Genomic DNA, 19,770 nt, shown 5'->3' with positions numbered 1-19,770 from the left:
CCACAGATGCTGCCAGATCTGAGTTTCGCCAGCAATTTCTGACACGTAGGTTTTGGCCATATCTTTATAACATCTGTAAATCCCTGTTATACAAGTGACTTGGCTAAAAGGACGGAATTGGCGTTAAATTGATCACAATCATTGACTGAATAGTAACACTTTTGTCATTGCTTTTATACATGATTGTAAATTTCCAGTTTCATTAGTCAATATTTATCTTGAAGTAAGACCCCTTAATTGTGCAACACTCTGGTATGGTTTAAAGCACTTCCGTGAAGTGTATGGAGTTTGTAGTCCTATCAAGGAATTTCACAGTTTAATGCTTATTCTGTTGTTGATAATTGGATATTAAACTTTTATTTAAAAAAAATTGTGATTTAGTCATTGTAAGTCACCTTCAAATTGCTAGGCCTCCTACTTTTGACTAGACCTGAAACATTTAACACTGATTTTTCTTCACCGATCCTGGTCGAGCTGAACTTCTGTTTTTGTATCTGATTTACAGCATCCACAGTTCTTCTAGTTTTTACTTGGTGCTTAGTGTAGATTAACCTGTGGCATTGCTTAAAGAAGAGCAGGGAGATCTCCCAAAGTCCTGCTCTTTCTCTCAAACTATTGCAACCAAATCTGATGTTATCATATTGGATCTTGCTGTGTGCAAAATGGCTGCTATCTTTGTGTATAAATAGCAACAAAGACTGCACTTCAGACATAACTTATTAGCTACAAAGAGCTTTGAGATCTCTTTCAGTACTTAAGGTATTATGCAAATACAAATTCTTCCATTTAAGATGATTAGGAGAGCAACAGAAGTTTTAACACATGCTCATTGTGCCCTGAGAATACTTAATGCTATCACTGACAATGTCAAATGGAAAATTCTTTTATTTTCCCAGAAAATAGAGTGCAGCAGTTTCTTTTATCTTTGTGCCTCATGTCAAACAAATGTGTCAATCTTAAATTGCCTGCGGGATTTTAAATCTGTGTTGGTAAATGCCGATTTCTGAAACGAGACCTTAATAAAATACAGTAGTGCATACTGGTATTTCATATCAGTAATGCCTGGTATATAACAATTGCAATTGATCAAGAAGGTGTCAGCCACAGAAATTTGCTTTGACTACTGTTGTAGTAACTATAAAGTCACAATGACCTTTACTGAAATAGCATGGATTCTACAGGATATATGGTAACCTGTTTTGTGGAGACAGGTCAATTCTGAAAAGTTGAAGAACATTTGATGAGACTGGTAATGACGGAGTGGCGGAGCATATTTTGATTGCAGAGGGATTGGTTGAGACTTTGTCAATTTGTCAGGACAGAAAATGTGAATTGTTTTTGTTTTATGTCATGCAAACTCCTCACTTAGGTTGTAGAAATGTAGACAGCCTTTTACTTACCAATCTTCAAGTCTGAATGCATTTAATCGGTTTTCCAGTCCTACTACATTACTGTAATAACTCTGATCAAAGACATAAATTCCAATGTGACTTCAACAAAGGTAGGCGATCTCTCCTTTACTTACTTGACCTACAACATTTTCACATGATTGACTGCACAATTGTCGTCCAGTCATTTTCCTGTTCACCTGGGTGGGACTCCATTCTTATCTACCTATTCATAACCAAAATATCACTTGCAATGGCTTCCCTTTCCACACCTACACTGTTAAACCTCTGTTTCTAACAAACTATTCTTCATCCCACCTATTTCTTACCAACATACTGTTCTTTTATTAATATCATCTGAAAACAAAGCATTTACTTTTCACATGTATATTCACTCTAACCCTCTCACCAATGACACCTGGTTCTACCACACCACCATCTCTCACTTCTACTGTTGCTTAATTTATTAGACTGCTGATCTAATGTTTAGAACACGATGATCAAAGATTTCCCCGATATAAATATCGAGAAGACTTGAGCTATTGGCTTAGGGCCTTGACCTAAATTCCTTAGCAACTGATGCCATCTCTCTCCCTTGTAAATGTTTAAGGTTAAAAGTCAGATACTGTGTTTCCTACCTGGTATCTTATTTGAGCCTGAAGTGAGCACTTGACCACATAGTTGTGCTGCCCTGAAGACTGCCTATTTCCATCTCCCTTATTTTGCCTCAGCTCATCTGCTGACACCTTTAATCTGCTACCCTTTCAACTTAACTATTCTGTTGCAATCTTGACTGGCCTCCAGAATATTTCAATAAAGAATGGTTTGATAGTCATTATAAAGACATGGCTGCAGAATGACACGGACTGAGACGTGAATATTGAAGTGTCCATGATGTTTAGGAAGGTCAGGAAATTGGAAATGTGGAGATGTGGCACTGTTAATTAGCGCAGTACAGCTGGCTGTGCTAAGTTCATGAAGCCAGGCTGTAGAAACAATTTGGATAGAGTTGAGAAATAATAAAAGCAAGAAGTCACTTCTGGGAGGGGTGAACAGACCAACTAACAGTCACCATATGGTCAATCAGAGTATAAAGGAAGACAAATGGGAATCTGTCAGAAGGATAAAATGAGGGAGTTTAGCTCCAAACAACCCAGGAAAAATCAAATGGGGAATAATAACCTAGATGAGGTCATAGAATGTCTTCAGGTTAGTTTCTTAGGACAGCGCATTTGTTGAGCTGACCAGAAGTGTCTCTTTCAGGAACCTAGTTTGTACAATAAGATAGGATCAATTAATGTTAGTGAATGCACCCCTAGGTAGCAGTGACCATAATATGAATGAGTTGTAGATTAATTTTAAAGGAGAGAAATGTGGGTCCATGGCTAATGTTTTAAATTTTAGATGAGAGCAATATAAGCATACGAAAGCACAGCTTGTAAAAGTGAACTTGCAAATTGATGGGTTTGTCAATAGATGTAGAGTGGCAAACATTTAAGGGGATATTTTATCTATTCTGAAATAGATGCATTTCAAACAGAAGAAAAAATCCAATGGGTGGAACGACTATCTAATTAGAACCGCTAACAATAGTATTAATGGTGGGAGTGGAGGGGAACGCATATTTTGTGCAGAGTGGCAGGGCAGAAGATTGGACAGAATATAAAGAAAGGATTTATAAGGAAGAAGAGTGTAAGAAAGCTGGCAATAAATATTAAAACAGATTGTCACAGTTTCTTAGATATTTAAAAAAAAAAGTAGTTAACAAACTGAATCTTTGCCTTATGGAAGGAGTCTGGGTAATTAATAAGGAAAAATTAAAATGGTAGACAATTTGAAAAGGTACATTTCATCAGTCTTCACTATAAAAGATACTAGTAACAGAAATAGCTGTAAATCAAGAAATGGATGGAAGGGAGGAATTCAGGAAAGTTGCAATCACCAAGGAAGTAGTATTGAGCAAATCATTGCTGCAGGCAGCAAAGAACCTGGATCCTGGTGAATTTTATTCTAGGATCCCAAAAGAAGTGACTAGTTAAATAGTTGATGTGATTAGTTTTCCAACATTACCTTAAATCATGGAATGTTCCATTAGATTGAAAAATAGTGAATGTATCTCCTTTTGGTCAGAAAGGGAGGGACACAGAAAACAGAAATCAACAGGCTAAATATTTCAAATGCCACTGGGAAGTTGTTAAAAACTGTTATCAAAGTTATAGTAGGGTGTTTGGAAAAGTTCAAAATAATCAGTTGAAATTATTTTGTGAAGGGAAATTGTGTTTATTCAATCTATTGGAATTCTTTTGCAGAAGTTGTGTTTTCTGTGGATAAAGGAATACCAGTGGATGTCCCAAGTGTTAAAATTAAAACTATGATGGTTTTGGGACTAACATATTGGCATGATTAGGAGATTGGCAAGCTAACAGAAAACAGTATATACAAATGCGTCATTTTCTGATTGATAAGGTGTAACAAGTGGCATGCCATAGGGATCAGTGCTGGCATCACAACCTTTTCACACTTGCTATGTGATTTGTATGATTGAGGGGGGAGGGTGCAGTTGCTAAGTTTGCTGATGGCACAAAGATGAGTACTGAGTTGTGAAGCTAGCATGAGATTGTTTCGGGATATAATTAGATTGAGTGAGCAAAAATGTAGCAAATGGAGTATCCAGTGGGAAAGTATGCAATTGCTTAGTTTGGAAGGAAGAATGAAAAAGAATCTAAAAGATGAGAGGTTTCAGAACTGAGATTGGAGGGGCTCTGGGGTGTTCCAATTCATGAACTGCAAAAGGTGAGTGTGCAGGTACAGCAAATAATTAGGAAGGTTATATTTAATGTGAAAGGAATTGAATTTAAATGTTGCACACCGCCTCTTAGTGATGTTGTCTACACACGAGGCCAGTTTCCATTCGGTTGCCAACTTTACCTCTCCACTACTACTACTGTGCTGTCAGTCTGTGCCTGTGAAGCCAATCTTTGAACTATAGCTTCCTCCCCTTAAATGTTTTTGGAAAGTGAGCCATTGTCTTTTGGTTCCTGTCTCAAACGCTATTTTGGCGTTTCAGATTCAACCAAACTATTTGTAACCTCAGTCTCCTGCTTGACCTTGGTTTGAATTCCCAACTCCATATCCTGTGTAAATGTTCAGTTCCATTTCTAGTACTGACTGCCTCATGAGAGCTGCTGGAACTCTGAGCTGCTGACTTATGGATAAGAGTGTCCAGGGCACCCTTAGTACTTTATATGTTTCGGTTTCTGAGAGCGTGTCTTAATCTGACACAATTTCTACAACTGAACCAAGTCTCTCAAAATAGTTGAATTAAGATTTTAAATTTTTCTAGGGTTTTTTTTTTGCATCTAAAATATGACCACTTTAGATGTTCATATTCAATTTTTTTTGTAGCTAAAGATGCAGGGTATCAATGAAGGAAACTAGATTCATTTTCCTCCTTTTTTTACAGTTCTGTATGGTGAATTGTACAAGACTCTTGCAATATACTTAATGAAGGCAAGCCAGTACCAAATGAATTCTTCTCTCTTAGATCCTGACCCTTACTTTGTACAGCCACCTTTTCTTAATGTTGGTAAGATTTTAGAGTTCATTATTAAGGATGAGATTATGGAGTACTTGGAAGTGCATGGCAAAATTGAAACTTACTGAATACTGAGAGGCCTGGATAGAGTGAACTTGGAGAAGATGTTTTCATTACAGTTTATTTTGCTATAATGTGTACTTCAATGAGAATTGGCTTTAATGTGATTGCAGATTTCAGACTGTTATTGCACAGTGTAAATTTTCCTTACCTGTATTGGCTACAATGCGATTCCTGCCTCATTAATTTAAATGGTGTGGCTATTGCACAATTTTCTTTATAACGTGAAATCGCAGAAGAATGGAACTAATGCGTTATATCAGGACTGACTTAGGAGAAACTAGCACCTGAGAGCACAGCTTCGGTGAAGGGATGAATCTGTAGAACTGAGATGAGAAATTTCTTGAGGCAGAGTGATAAATCTATGGAATGCATTGTCACAGAAGGCATTGGAGGCCAAGTCATTGAGCATCTTTAAGACAAACATTTGACAGGTTCTTGATTAGTAAGGGGACCAAGGATTATGGAGAGAGAGCAGGAGAAGGGAGTTGAGAAACATTTCAGTCATAATCAAAGGGAGGGGACTCAATGGGTCAATTGGTGGAATTCTGCTCCTTTCTCTTATGATTTTATGGTTTTAACAGTCTAAATAAGTGAAACTGCTAATTTGTGCAGTATTGAGTAATGTTTTACTATGGTGTTTTGTCCATTTTAAGAATTTGATTGAACTGCTCTCTCAACACCTTCACAAATCAACTTTACACTTGGGTTATTTTGATCTTGTTGGGTTAGATTGGAATGGACTGAAATTTGGGCTTCCTTTTCACCTGGAGTTAGGTTTATTTTCCTTTCTAGTCAGTCTGCTGAAAGAGGTTTAGAAGTCTGCTTCTAGGTAGGTGTGTGTGTGTGTGTGTGTGTGTGTATATTCATACCTTAAGCTAGTCCTTCAGCATACACAGCTTAGTTGAGCAAAGTTTTTATATTGTTTTCAGATACTTTTTTTTTAGTACAGTTCTAAAGTTGTACACAAGAATGCCAAGATCACCGAATGGGCCAAGGAGTGGCAGATGGAGTTTAATTTAGATAAGTGTGCAGTGCTGCATTTTGGAAAGGCAAATCCAGGGCAGGACTGATCCACTTAATGGGGAATGTTGCTGAACAAAGCTCATAGTTCCTTGAAAATGGAGTTGCAGGTGGACAGGATAGTGAAGAGGGTGTTTGGTATGCTTTCCTTTATCGGTCAGAGCATTGAATAAAGGAGTTAGATGGTCATGTTGTGGTTGTGTAGGACATGGGTTAGGCCGCTTTTGGAATACTACATGCAATTCTGGTATCCCTGCCATGGGAAGGATGTTGTGAAACATTAAAAGAAATCAGAAAAGATTTGCAAGGATGTTGCCAGTGTTGGAGGGTTTTAGCTATAGGGAAAGGCTGAATAGACGGAGGCTATTTTTACCTGGAGCATTGGAGGCAGAGGGGTTACCTTATCAAGGTTTGTAAAATTGTGAGGGGCATGGATATGGTAAATGGCCAAGGTTTTTTCCTGGAACTGGGGGATTCCAGAACTATATGGCATAGGCTTAAGGTGAACAGGGGAAAAAATTAAAAGGGACCTAAGGGGCAACGTTTCATGCAGAGGGTGATGCGTGTATGGAATGATCTGCCAGAAGTGGAGACCGGTATAATTAGAACATCAGAAAGGCATACGGATGGGCATATGAATAAGAAGGGTTTAGAGGGATATGGGACAAATGGGACTGGATTTTTCTGGTCTGCATACATGAATTGGACCAAAGGGTCTGTTTCTGTGCTGTATATCTCGATTCTATTGGATTTCAACGTTGAAACAAAATCCCATGTTCTAGGATACTAGTAACAAGTGAAGAAGGGTAGTTGTTGTAAAATTAATGTGCATGGGATTCAGTGAAGAATAAAAGATAAACTCTCATTTATAACTCCTCCCTATCTAAGTTGAGACCTTGCCTTCTCGCTATCTTTCTGTCACTCCTTTTGTGACCTGGTTTAGGACCTACAAAATTGTATGTAGCTTATAAATATGTTTTACATTTTTTTTGTAAAATAGTCTTAAAATTAACCTAACATTTTTGTACTGAAGTCCATATTGTTCTATACACTAACCTTGGCAATGATTAAAGGTCTGAGCTGACAGTTTTACATGTTTAACAAGTATTTCTGGAAGCTCAGCACAAACCCTGAACAATTAACTGTGCAGTGTTTAGACCTAATTGAACAAGCTGGCTTCTCTTCATTGGTGAGATTTAGAAATGATGCTGAATTCTTTGCGCCTTCGATAGTTTGTGTTTGGAGTCATAAATCTTCCACATTTCACCCTGGTATCCATAGTAACAATTTAACAAAAGCTCCAGGCAAAGTGTATGAGCTCGACTCTTCCGTATGACAGTGAATCTATAAAAGCAAGACTGAAGACCTTTCAGTGATGTAATGGGATGGCTGGCCTGAAATCTGAGCCGTCAGTAATTACTGTGTGGTTATCATACGAAGAAAGAGGGTGTGGAACATTTTTCTACTTTGCACCCGGTAACCAGGAAGCACTATAACTGGAGCAGCGATGTTCTCCAGACTTACTTCCTGAATGGTTCCCTTTTTAAGATTTCTGAACGGCGTCAGGTTTAGTAGCAGGTAGGAGATATCAAGAAACTGGACTGAAGCTTGCTGATCGTTGGAGTTCGACAAGCCTTTTGAGGGAGTGAAGATTTCGACATGTTTAACCTCTGCATCTTAATTTAGTTCCCAGACGCGAGCAAACGATGTACTAACTCACAGCTGTACCCAGATTGTTAGGTAAACAGCATATTTTCAACTTTTATGTAAAAGTCTCAAAGTACAAAGAAACTGCTTGAAACGCGGGATAAAAGCCAAGTATTAGCAGCTGCGAGTTGACCAAAGGTTAAGAGTTGGAATGTCAGTATCTGATTGATGGGTCCGAGTTGAAATGCAAGTAATTTTTTTGGAACAAATAGCTTGAATGCTTGCAAACTGTTTTGGTTTTGCTTAAGGATTTTGGGGTTTTGTTTCGTGCTTTATAAAGCCAAATGTTTAATTTGTTCACCTTTTTGCGAGTGATACGAGGCTTTTTGAATCAGTGCAAATGTCTTAATATAGTAGAAATAGAATCTACGTTGATTCAGTTTTTTTTTTGTTGATTCAGAATTGGGTCTTTTGGTGGCTTTCCACTAGTGAGCAGTCATGTGCAAATGTCTCTCTATCTATTCGCTGTTAAACGTTGTGAATATTTTTGACACATATGGGAATGAAATGATTTCTTTAGAAAGATAAGTAACAGAAGGACTTGGACTTTTAGTTGGCTTGAAAAGAAATGACTGAGAGATGAGGATATTTTGTGTAAATGTTAGTTATAATCAGGATTGCTTTACTTGGAAAACTGGTGGAATGCATATCAATAGATTTTGAAAGAGTAAACTAGATATTTTAAAAGGAACCATTGACATGGCTTTGTTGAAAAGTGGATAAGTGGGACACTCGGTTTATTTTCTCTAAAATAAATTGAATGTCTTCCTGTGCTATATTGTCTGAGTGCGGCACACTATAATTGGGAAATTATCCATTATATCAGACTTCATGCCTGGAAGTCATAATATCCAATATCAATGCCAATTGCAGCTTTCAAAATACAACATTTTCTCACCTACAATCTTGTCAATACACAAGATTTGAATTTTTTTGAGATATTCACAGTATTGGGGTGTTTTGGCAGAAACAGCCAGATTTGAGGAGGAGCTTTTTTTTATACCGCTGTTAATCTTTAGAAAAAGATCAAGTCTGAAGATATCCAGTTTATTTCCCCTTTTTTTTTAATTGCCGAAAGGAGTGACTTGATCAGTCAAATTTCATTTTTTTCAGAGGGAACCAATCACATGCAACCTGCAAACAAGTGAAAGTATCTGGAGATGAAGAATTCAGGAACGGTGTGCCCTGATGAACTAAAAGTACCATCTCAGTGGACCGTATGAACAGAGGGTTCCCAATCATTCTCTCTGACCATAACACCATTTTTTTTTAAACCTGGTGTTTTTGAGGGGGCTGTGAAGTTTCTTAAGGAGATTAGAGTTTCAACTGGAGGACTGTGAACATTGGTGTGCCATAAGGGTTGCTGCTTTTCGTCATACGTATGGTTTGGATGTGAACATAGGAGGTATGGTTAGTAAGTATACATATGGCACCAAAATTGAAGGTGTAATGGACAGTGAAGCAGATTACCTCAGAGTACAAAGGGATCTTGATCAGATGAATCAATGGGCTGAGAAGTGGCAGATGGCGTTTAATTTAGATAAATGTGAGGTGCTGCATTTTGGAAAGGCAATTTGGAGCAAGATTTAGACAGTTAATTATAAGGTCCTGGGGAATGTTGCTGAACAAACCATCCTTCATGTGCAGGTTCATTCGTTCCTTGAAAATGGAGTCACAGGTACATAGGATAGTGAAGAACACGTTTGGTATACTTTCCTTTTGGTCAGTGGATTGAGAGGATTTGACGGTATTAGGCAAGAACTTTCCAAAAGCTGATTGGACGCAGATGTGCGCAGGCCAAGGGATGGCTGGAAAATGGGAAGCCTTCAGAAATGAGATAACAAGAATCCAGAGAAAGTATATTCCTGTCAGGGTGAAAGGGAAGGCTGGTAGGTATAGAGAATGCTGGATGACTAAAGAAATTGAGGGTTTAGTTAAGAAAAAGAAGGAAGCATATGTCTGGTATAGACAGGATAGATCGAGTGAATCCTTAGAGTATAAAGGAAGTAGGAGTATACTTAAGAGGGAAATCAGGAGGGCAAAAAGGGGACATGAGATAGCTTTGGCAAATAGAAGTAAGGAGAATCCAAAGGGTTTTTACAAATATACGAAGGACAAAAGGGTAACTAGGGAGAGAATAGGGCCCCTCAAAGATCAGCAAAGCGGCCTTTGTGTGGAGCCACAGAAAATAGGGGAGATGCTAAATGAATATTTTGCATCAGTATTTACTGTGGAAAAGGATATGGAAGATATAGACTGGAGGGAAATAAATGGTGACATCTTACAAAATGTCCAGATTACAGAGGAGGAAGTGCTGGATGTCTTGAAATGGGTAAAGGTGGATAAATCCCCAGCACCTGAAGCTAGAGAAGTGATTGCTGGGCCTCTTGCTCAGATATTTGTATCATCGATAGTCACAGGTAAGGTGCCGGAAGATTGGAGGTTGGCAAACATGGTGCCACTGTTTAAGAAGGGTGGTAAGGACAAGCCAGGGAACTATAGACCAGTGAGCCTGACCTCGGTGGTGGGCAAGTTGTTGGAGAGAATCCTGAGGGACAGGATGTACATGTACTTGGAAAGGCAAGGACTGATCAGGGATAGTCAACATGGCTTTGAGAATGGGAAATCATGTCTCTCAAACTGGATTGAGTTTTTTGAAGAAGTGACAAAGAGGATTGATGAGGGCAGAATAGTAGATGTGATCTATATGGACTTCAGTAAGGTGTTCAACAAGGTTCTCCATGGGAGACTGAATACCAAGTCCAGATCTCATGGAATACTGGGAGAACTAGCCATTGGATACAGAACTGCCTCAAAGGTAGAAGACAGCGGGTAGTGGTGGAGGGTTGTTTTTCAGACTGGAGGCCTGTGACCAGTAGAGTGCCACAAGGATCAGTGCTAGGTCCGCTACTTTTTGTCATAAATGATTTGAATGTGAGCATAAGAGGTACAGTTAGTAAGTTTGCAGATGATACCAAAATTGGAGGTGTATTGGACAGTGAAGAGGGTTACCTCAGATTACAACAGGATCTGGACCAGATGGGCCAGTGGGCTGAGAAGTGGCAGATGGAGTTTAATTCAGATAAATGTGAGGTGCTGCATTTTGGGAAAGCAAATCTTAGCAGGACCTGTACACTTAATGGTAAGGTCCTTGGGAGTGTTGCTGAACAAAGAGACCTTGGTGTGCAGGTTCATAGCTCCTTGAAAGTGGAATCGCAGATAGATAGGATAGTGAAGGCGGCGTTTGGTATGCTTTCCTTTATTGGTCAGAGTATTGAATACAGGCATTGAGAGGTCATGTTGCGGCTGTACAGGTCATTGGTTAGGCCACTGTTGGATGCAGTTCTGATCTCCTTCCTATCGGAAAGATGTTGTGAAACTTGAAAGGGTTCAGAAAAGATTTACAAGGATGTTGCCAGGATTGGAGGATCTGCTCTACAGAGAGAGGCTGAACAGGCTGGGGCTGTTTTCCCTGGAGCGCCAGAGGCTGAGGAGTAACCTTTAGAGGTTTACAAAATTGAGGGGCATGGATAGAATAAATAGACAAAGTCTCTTCCCTGGGGTGGGGGAGTCCAGCACTAGAGGGCATAGGTTTAGGGTGAGGAGAAAGATATAAAAGAGATCTAAGGGGCAACATTTCAGAGGGTGATGTGTGTATGGAATGAGCTGCCAGAGGAAGTGGTAGAGGCTGGTACAATTGCAATATTTCAAAAGTCATTTGGATGGGTTTATGAATAGGAAGGGTTTGGAGGGATATGGGTCGGGCACTGGCAGGTGGGACTAGATTGGGTTGGGATATCTGGTCAGCATGGACAGGTTGGACCGAAGGGTCTGTTTTCATGCTGTACATCTCTATGACTCTGATTATGTTGCGGCTGTACAGGACATTGGTTAGGTCACTTTGGGATACTGCATACAATTCTAGTCTCCCTCCTATCAGAAGGATATTATGAAACTTGAAAGGGTTCAGAAAAGACTTGCAAGGATTTTACTAGGGTTGGAGGATTTGAGCTGAAAGTAGAAGCTTAATAGGCTGGGGCTCTTTTCCCTGGAGCATTGCAAGCTGAGGAGTGACCTCCTAGAGATTTATAACATCATGAGGGCATGGATAGCATAAAAAGACCTGCCCAAGAGTAACCCACCCAGACCTATTTCGCGCTGACTAATGCACCTAACACTCTGGGCAATTTAGAATGGTCAAGTCACCTGACCGGCACATCTTTGGACTGTGGGAGGAAACAGGAGCACCCAGAGGAAACCCACGCAAACACATGGAGAATGTGCAAACTCCACACAGACGGTCACCCAAGGCTGAAATTGAACCTAGGTCCCTGACTCTGAGGCAGCAGTGCTAACCACTGAGCCACTGTGCCGCCTGGTGCTTACTTGTAGTCATATTTTTATTTTAATAAAGTCATTTTTGATAAGTTCAGAAACTTGGTCTTTGTTTTCTGTCAGATTGGATCTAAAAGATATGTAAATTGGGGAATTTTGAGAACCAATTCCGGAAGTTGTGACGCTTGATTTCCAGTATACTACCCCAGAGAGGGATAGCAATCATTAGTACGAAGTTGTCGTATTGTGCAGAGAAGGGCAATTTATAATAACCATTCGGTTTAGTGTAAAGAATTGTTTGTGCTTCACCTTTGAAAACTGAAACAACAATGTGAATGATCTTCGTAAACTGAACAGTCTTTTTCAGCTCCAATGTTTTGATCAACATCCAAAGCATCTTTTTGGAGTGAATACATAGTCTCATAATCACATAATTGGTCTTTGAAATGCAGCATTTCCTCTCTAATTTTGTATTAAGGTGTTATTGAAATAATGGATTAATTTATTAAAACATTTTCTCCCATGTGAGATACCAAATTTGACCAAAATGAAAGGGTACATGACAAATTCTCAAGTATTTGGCTGAGTGGTACATGAGAGAAGCTTAGGAATGCTCCTCTAACTTTTTCTCTCATCCTCTTTGTAGTACTGGTCAGCTATATGTAACATTCTCTGTCTCAACAGAATTAATCAGATTAGAAGATTGTTCCTACCTACAAAACTGAATTTTCAACCACACTGATGTTAAAGATTGTTTTTAAGCAAAGCTTTTGTTCAATGAGGACATTGTGTTCTAAAATTGATGTGGAATAATGGAATTAAGATGCATATCAACCTTAATCTAATTGGATTGGTAAACAGGTTGGAATTGCTGAATTGTCGTCACCTTCTGGTTTGTTGTTCTAATGCCCTTAAAAGGGTAGCAGACAGCTACTTCATTACAAAGAAAATTGAGCGAGATGGGCGAAATTGAGGATCGTTGTAAATAGGCAACAGGAGTCAAAGAAGTTTTTTGTGTTTTGTGTTCTGGAATTTTCTGTTTTAAAGGATGAAAAGCAAAAATGATTGCTGCATGAAGGAGAGTGGTGAGGGAACTGCACGTTGAGCCAGCACAGGCATTATTGACTGAATTGGCCTCTTGTTGGTAATTTCTTGGAGAACCTTAATGTGAGATGAAGGGAGAAAGGAGACTGGGTGGGGTCTTGCATAGACCAGAGGGCATGTAGGAAGGCAGGGAGGGCAGAAGATCTGGAGTGCTGCCCCTTCCCCTTTTAATCTGCTGTAGCATGTTTTGCTTAGGAGGCAGCACTGGCCTTTTTGAAAGATCTTTTTTTTTCTAGTGATTTGCTTGCATCAGAATTTTTTTGGTTGATGCAATTGCAAACTTTTGGAGAATGTTCTTCGGCTTCTGTTGAATTGGCTTCTGTGGTTCCGATACTCAGCAATGTGGCAAAGCTCAATGCATAAATGACAGTTCACTGTCCCTCTGAGGGGGATTTCAATACAAAAATGCCAACAATGAAAAAGGAGCAGAAGTAGGGTTTGGTCCCTGTAACCTGGCCTGCTATTCAATCAGATCATGGCTGATCTGTTGATTTGTAACTTGAATTCTACATTTTTATTAACTCCAATTAACCCTTGACTCCCTTCCCTAACAATACATCTGTTTCTGTCTTAAAAATGTTCAATGATCTGCTTTTGGCCTTCTGAAGTCGAGTGTTCCAAAGCCTCTTAAACCTCTCCCACAAAAGGAAACATCTTTCCACGTCCACCTTGTTGAGACCATTTCAGATCTTTTACACATCAGTCAAGGTACAAGATGGCTTGGCCAACCTATCCTCCTAAGACAAAATGTTCACCAAGTGTGACATTGTCTGCACTTCCCATAACCCACATTCACCAGGATTATGATTGTGAATCCCTTGTCATCAGCATCCTAGGGGTCATCATTGACAGACTTTTGTGTCCCAGCCATACGAACACTGACTACAGGAGCTCATCAGAAGCTGGGTACTATCTGATGAATAACTTGCTTCCTGACTCCCCAGAGCCTTTCCTCCATTCATAATACAGTGATCATGAATGTGGTGGAGTAATCTATACTTGACTAGCTGGGTGTGACTTTACTAGCGATCAAAAGGTATCACACCATCCAAGATAAGATCAACCTGCTTGATCATCACCCTGGCTACCATTGACTGCCTTTGCTACCATGACAGTATTGTGTGCCACTTACAAGCTCCTGCCGAAGGGCAAAAGTTGCAGATGTGTGGGAATAACAGCATCTGGAAGCTCCCCTCTAAGCCACGTGTGATTCTGACTTGGAATTATTTTGTGACTTATTGTCACTGGTCAAAAAAAATGGAATTCCTTCCCAACACCTTTTGAATACATCTCGTCTAGATGGACTGCAACAGTTCAAGAAGGACGTTTGGGGGTGGATAATGAATGCTGAATTTGCCAGAAAACAAATACAAAGAAGTCTTCTGTTGTTGATCACTGTTTCTTGTGTATAGAAGAAACTCTGTGGGGATCTCCACCTATCCTTTTTTGTTTAATCCTTTAAACAGCTTGCTTTTTTTTTTCAAAAAATATATAAAGCTTCAGTACTGTTAAATTCATTGACAACATTCTGCAATGTTACATTCAGATTTGAATAACAGAAGCATTTCATCCTGCCTTTCTTGCACTTCTTAAAAATAAAACAGTTACTTGAATAAATTGGTCCCGTGGTAATTCAGTTTCTGTAAACTAACTATCAGGTCGACAGAAAGAGCTGATGCTAACTGGAGCAGACTGATATCAATGAACAAGTGCCATCTTCTCTGGTCATGTTACTAGGCCTCTGTTTGTAATGTATTTTGTTTCATTTTTGGCATTATGGTCTGTTGGGTTTCTCTCTTCAGCTTTTCGTTTTATTTAGAGTCATAGAGATGTACAGTGCGGAAACAGACCTTTCGGTCCAACCCATGCATGCAAACTAGATATCCCAACCCAATCGGGCATCTGGCCCATATCCTTCCAAACCCATCCTATTTATATACCCATCCAGATGCCTTTTTAAATGTTGCAATTGTACTAGCCTCCACAACTTCCTTTGGCAACTCATTCCATACATGTACCAGGGCAGCACGGTGGCTCAGTGGTTAGCACTGCCGTCTCATAGCACCAGGGTCCTGGGTTCAATTCCTGTCTGTCTGTGTGGAATTTGCACATTCTCCCTGTGTCTGCGTGGGTTTCCTCTGGGTGCTCCGGTTTCCTCCCACAGTCCAAAAAATGTGCAGGTTAGGTGAATTGGCCATGCTAAATTGCCAATAGTGTTAGGTGAAAGGGTAAATGTAGGGGAATGGGTCTTGGTGGGTTGCTCTTCAGAGGGTTGGTGTGGACTTGTTGGGCCAAAGGGTCTGTTTCCACACTGTAAGTAATGTAATCTACCATCCTCTTGTGTGAAAAAGTTGCCCCTTAGGCCTCTTTTTTAAATTATTTATATATATATATATATATATACTTCCCCTCTCACCCTAAACCTATGTCCTCTAGTTCTGCACTCCCCCGCCCCAGGGAAGAGACTTTGTCTATTTATCCTATCCATTCCCCTTGTGATTTTCTAAACCTCTATAAGGTTACCCCTCAGCCTCTGACGCTCCAGGGAAAACAGCCCCATACTCAACCACTCTCTTTCGCTCAAATCCTCGAACTCTGGCAACATCCTTGTAAACTTTTTCTGAATTCTTTCAAGTTTCACAACATCTTTCCAATAGGAAGGAGACCAGAATTGCACGCAATATTCCAACAGTGGCCTAACCAATGTCCTGCATAGCCACAGTATGACCTCCCAACTCCTGTACGCAATACTCTGACCAATAAAGGAAAGCATACCATACGCCGCCTTCACTATCCTACCTACCTGCGACTCCACTTTCAAGGAGCTATGAACCTGCACACCAAGGTCTCTTTGTTCAGCAACACTCCTGAGGACCTTACCATCGTGTATAAGTCCTACTAAGATTTGCTTTCCCAAAATGCAGCACCTCGCACTTATCTAAATTAAACTCCATCTGCCACGTCTCAGCCCATTGGGCTATCTGATCAAGATCCCAATGTAATCTGAGGTAACCTGTCCACTATACTTCCAATTTTGGTGTCCAATTTTACTAACTATACTTTATTATGCTCACATCCAAATAATTTAGTTAATGATGAAAGTAATGGGCCCAGCACTGATCCTTGTGGCACTCCACTGGTCACAGGCCTCCAGTCTGAAAAACAACCCACCACCACCACCCTCTGTCTTCTACCTTTTGAGCCAGTTCTGTATCCAATTGGCTAGTTCTCCCTGTATTCCATGAGATTTAACCTTGCGAATCAGTCTCCCATGGGGAACCTTGTTGAATGCCTTACTGAAGTCCATATGGATCACGTCCACCGCTCTGCCCTCAATCTTTTTTTGTTACTTCAAAAAACTCAATCAAGTTTGTGAGACATGATTTCCCATGCACAAAGCCATATTGACTATCCCTAATCAGTCCTTGCCTTTCTAAATACATGTACATCCTGTCCATCATGATTCCCACCAACAACTTGCCCACCACCGACATCAGGCTCACTGATCTATAGTTCCCTGGCTTGTCCTTTACTACCTTTCTTAAACAGTGGCAACACGTTTGCCACCCTCCAGTCTTCCGGCACCTTACCTGTGACTATTGATGATACAAATATCTCAGCAAGAGGCCCAGCAATCACTTCTCTAGCTTCCCACAGAGTTCTAGGGTACACCTGATTCGGTCCTGGGGATTTATCCACTTTTAACTGTTTCAAAACATCTAGCACTTCCTCTTCTATAATATGGACATTTTGCAAGATGTTGCCATCTATTTCCTTACAGTCTGTATCTTCCATATCCTTTTCCACAGTAAATACTGATGCAAAATACTCATTTGGTATCTTCTCCCATTTTCTGTGGCTCCACACAAAGGCTGCCTTGCTGATTTTTGAGGGGCACTATTCTCTCCCTACTTATTCTTTTTAGGTTAGATTCCCTACAGTGTGGAAACAGGCCATTTGGCCCAACAAGTCCACACCGACCCTCTGAAGAGCAACCCACCCAGACCCACTTCCCTACATTTACCCCTGACTAATGCACCTAACACTCTGACCATGCTAAATTGCCCTGACCTCACCTGATCTGCACATCTTTGGACTGTGGGAGGAAACCAGAGCACCCGGAGGAAACCCAACCACCCACTGGGAGAATGTGCAAACTCCACACAGATAGTTGCCCGAGGCTGGAATCGAACCTGGGACCCTGCTGCTGTGAGGCAGCAGTGCTAACCACTGAGCCACTGTGCTGCCCCTTAATGTATTTGTAAAAACCCTTTGGATTTTCTTTAACCCTATTTGCCAAAGCTATCTCATGACCCCTTTTTGCCCTCCTGATTTCCCTCTTGAATATACTCCTACTGCATTTATACTCTTCTAAGGATTCACTCAATCTATCTTGTCTCTTACCTTACATTTCTTCCTTCTTTTCCTTTAACCAAACTATCGATTTCTTTAATCATCCGGTATTCCCTACACCTATCAGCCTTTCCTTTCACCCTAACAGGAATATACTGTCTCTGGACTCTCGTTATCTCATCTCGGGAGACTTCCCTTTTTCCAGCCGTCCCTTTACCTGTGAATATCTGCTCCTGATCAGCTTTTTGAAAGTTCTTATCTACTACCGTTAAAATTAGCCTTTCTCCAATTTAGAGCTTCAGCTTTGAGATCTGGTATGTCCTTTTCCACCACTATTTTAAAACTAATAGAATTATGGTTGCTGTCCCCAAAGTGCTCCCCCACTGACACCTCAGTCAGCTGCACTGCCCCATTTCCCAAGAGTAGTTCAAGTTTTGCACCTTCTCTCGTAGGTACATCCACGTATTGAATCAGAAAATTTTCTTGTACACACTTAACAAATTCCTCTCCTTAAAACTATGGCAGTCCCAGTCTATGTTTTGAAAGTTAAAATCCCCTACCATAACCACCCTATTATTCTTGCATTCCACATTTTTTTCTTTGGGTACTCTTTGATTGCAGATCTTTGCATGTCTGCCAGCCAGTTTACTTAGAACAAGGAAATGTCAGACCCACCAACAGTTGCATCATTGGTTTGTGTCTTATGTTCCTCCCATTGCCATGGTGGTGTTGCCATGCTCTAAATTCATCACAAAGCTGATTGGTACAGCATCGTAGACTTGAAACAAAAACAATATGGGAGCAAATTACTGCAGATGCTGGAATATGTACTGAAAAAAATGCTGGCAATCGCAGCGGGTCAGGCAGCATCCCTGGAGAGAAAGCAAGCTAGTGTTTCTGGTCTAGATGACTCTTCAAAGGTGCAGTGAAGTTTGGAGGGACAGCATTTATGCTGTAGTGAGTCAGGGTGGGGTTGGTATGGAGTGCTGAGGAAGAAAAGATGTTGATAATTCAGATTAAGTGATCAGAACATGAGAATGTAGAGCAGTAGTGTGTCTAACTACCAGACTAGAGAGCAGACAGTCCCATTGTGGTGTGAGAAGGGGAGAGAGGACATGCTGACAGAGAATATAACTAGTAAAGCTCAAAAAGGGAAGGAATGGGAGGAAGTTCACAATTTGAGGGTATTGAAGTCAATATTCTGCCAGGAAGGCGGTCAGGTGCCTAGTCTGAAGATGAGATGATGTTCCTCCAGTTTGCGTTGTGATTCACTAGAGCCTTGTAGCATGTTGAGGACGGACACATGGGCAGTATTAAAATGACCAGCTATGGGAAGGTTTGGGTTCTGCTTCCACACAGACTGGAGGTGTTCTGCAAATTTGTCACCCAGTCTGTTTGGTTTCTCCAATGTAGAGTAGGCCACGTTAGGTGCAGTACAGGTGAAATGCTGCTTCACTTGGAGAGAGACCGTTTTGGCCCTTGGATGGTGAGCAGGGAGGAGGTGTAGGGGAAGGTGTTGCAACTTCTGCAGTTACATGGGAAGGTGCTGTGGGAAGGGGTAATGGGGAATTAGTGGTGTTGGTTGAGGAATTGACTAGGGTGTCCTGGACGGAATGATCCCTGTGAAACGCAAGCAGGGGGAGTGAGGAGAAGACTTGTTTGGTGGTGGTGGTGTTCTGCTTGACTTGTTTGAAATGACCAAGAATGATCCTTTGAATGTGGAACTGGTGGGTGAAAGGGGAGGCCAAGGGGATCCCGATCACACAGTTGTGAGTGATAGGAAGGGTAAGGGTAGAAGTGCAGGTGATGAGAAAGGATGCTGTTGAGGGCCATGTCAACCACAGTGGGCAGGAAACCACTGTTATGGAAGGGATTCTGCAGAGATTATTCCCTCCAGGACTCCAAGCATTAACTCGGCAGATCTGGCAGTATCTGCAGGAAGATAGCAGAGTTTCTGCAATATCAGTTATTGTTTCAGATCTCCAGCATCTGCATTTCTTTTGTTTTATTGTAGCAGAGACTTGAATGGACTCAGTTCATGGACTCAGAGACTCAGAATTTTGTGAAATTTGGCATTGCCTAAAAGGCGTTATGACTGGCACTCACTTTGAATCAGTTCATTGTTTCACTTTCTTTTGTAATTTCTGTACAAGTTCCTTTTTAAGTAGGTTTTGTGAAGCTGTCTGAACAGGTTTAACTGGGCAA

The 19,770-nt window shown here is 40.6% G+C and overlaps 1 protein-coding gene across 7 annotated transcripts in view; it reads left to right on the top strand.

Annotated features, from left to right (window-relative positions):
• The window catches only part of myo6a (myosin VIa), a 256,768-nt gene that overhangs the window by 56,970 nt on the left and 180,028 nt on the right, over positions 1-19,770 (top strand). The window contains exons 1-2 of one of the 7 annotated variants that reach the window (XM_072581148.1): positions 7,532-7,806; positions 8,887-9,178. The exons of 5 other annotated variants lie outside the window; for them this stretch is intronic. The gene's annotated coding sequence lies outside the window, so the exon portion shown is untranslated. Of the gene's footprint in view, positions 1-7,531; positions 7,807-8,886; positions 9,179-19,770 lie in introns of those variants that run through there. One more of the 7 variants, XM_072581146.1, reaches the window with a different exon arrangement.

This window comes from Chiloscyllium punctatum, chromosome 11, assembly GCF_047496795.1.
Source record: "Chiloscyllium punctatum isolate Juve2018m chromosome 11, sChiPun1.3, whole genome shotgun sequence".
Classification (NCBI taxonomy): Eukaryota; Metazoa; Chordata; class Chondrichthyes; order Orectolobiformes; family Hemiscylliidae; genus Chiloscyllium; species Chiloscyllium punctatum.
Note: the sequence above shows the minus strand (reverse complement) of the source record. Positions and strands in the feature narration are given on the sequence as shown.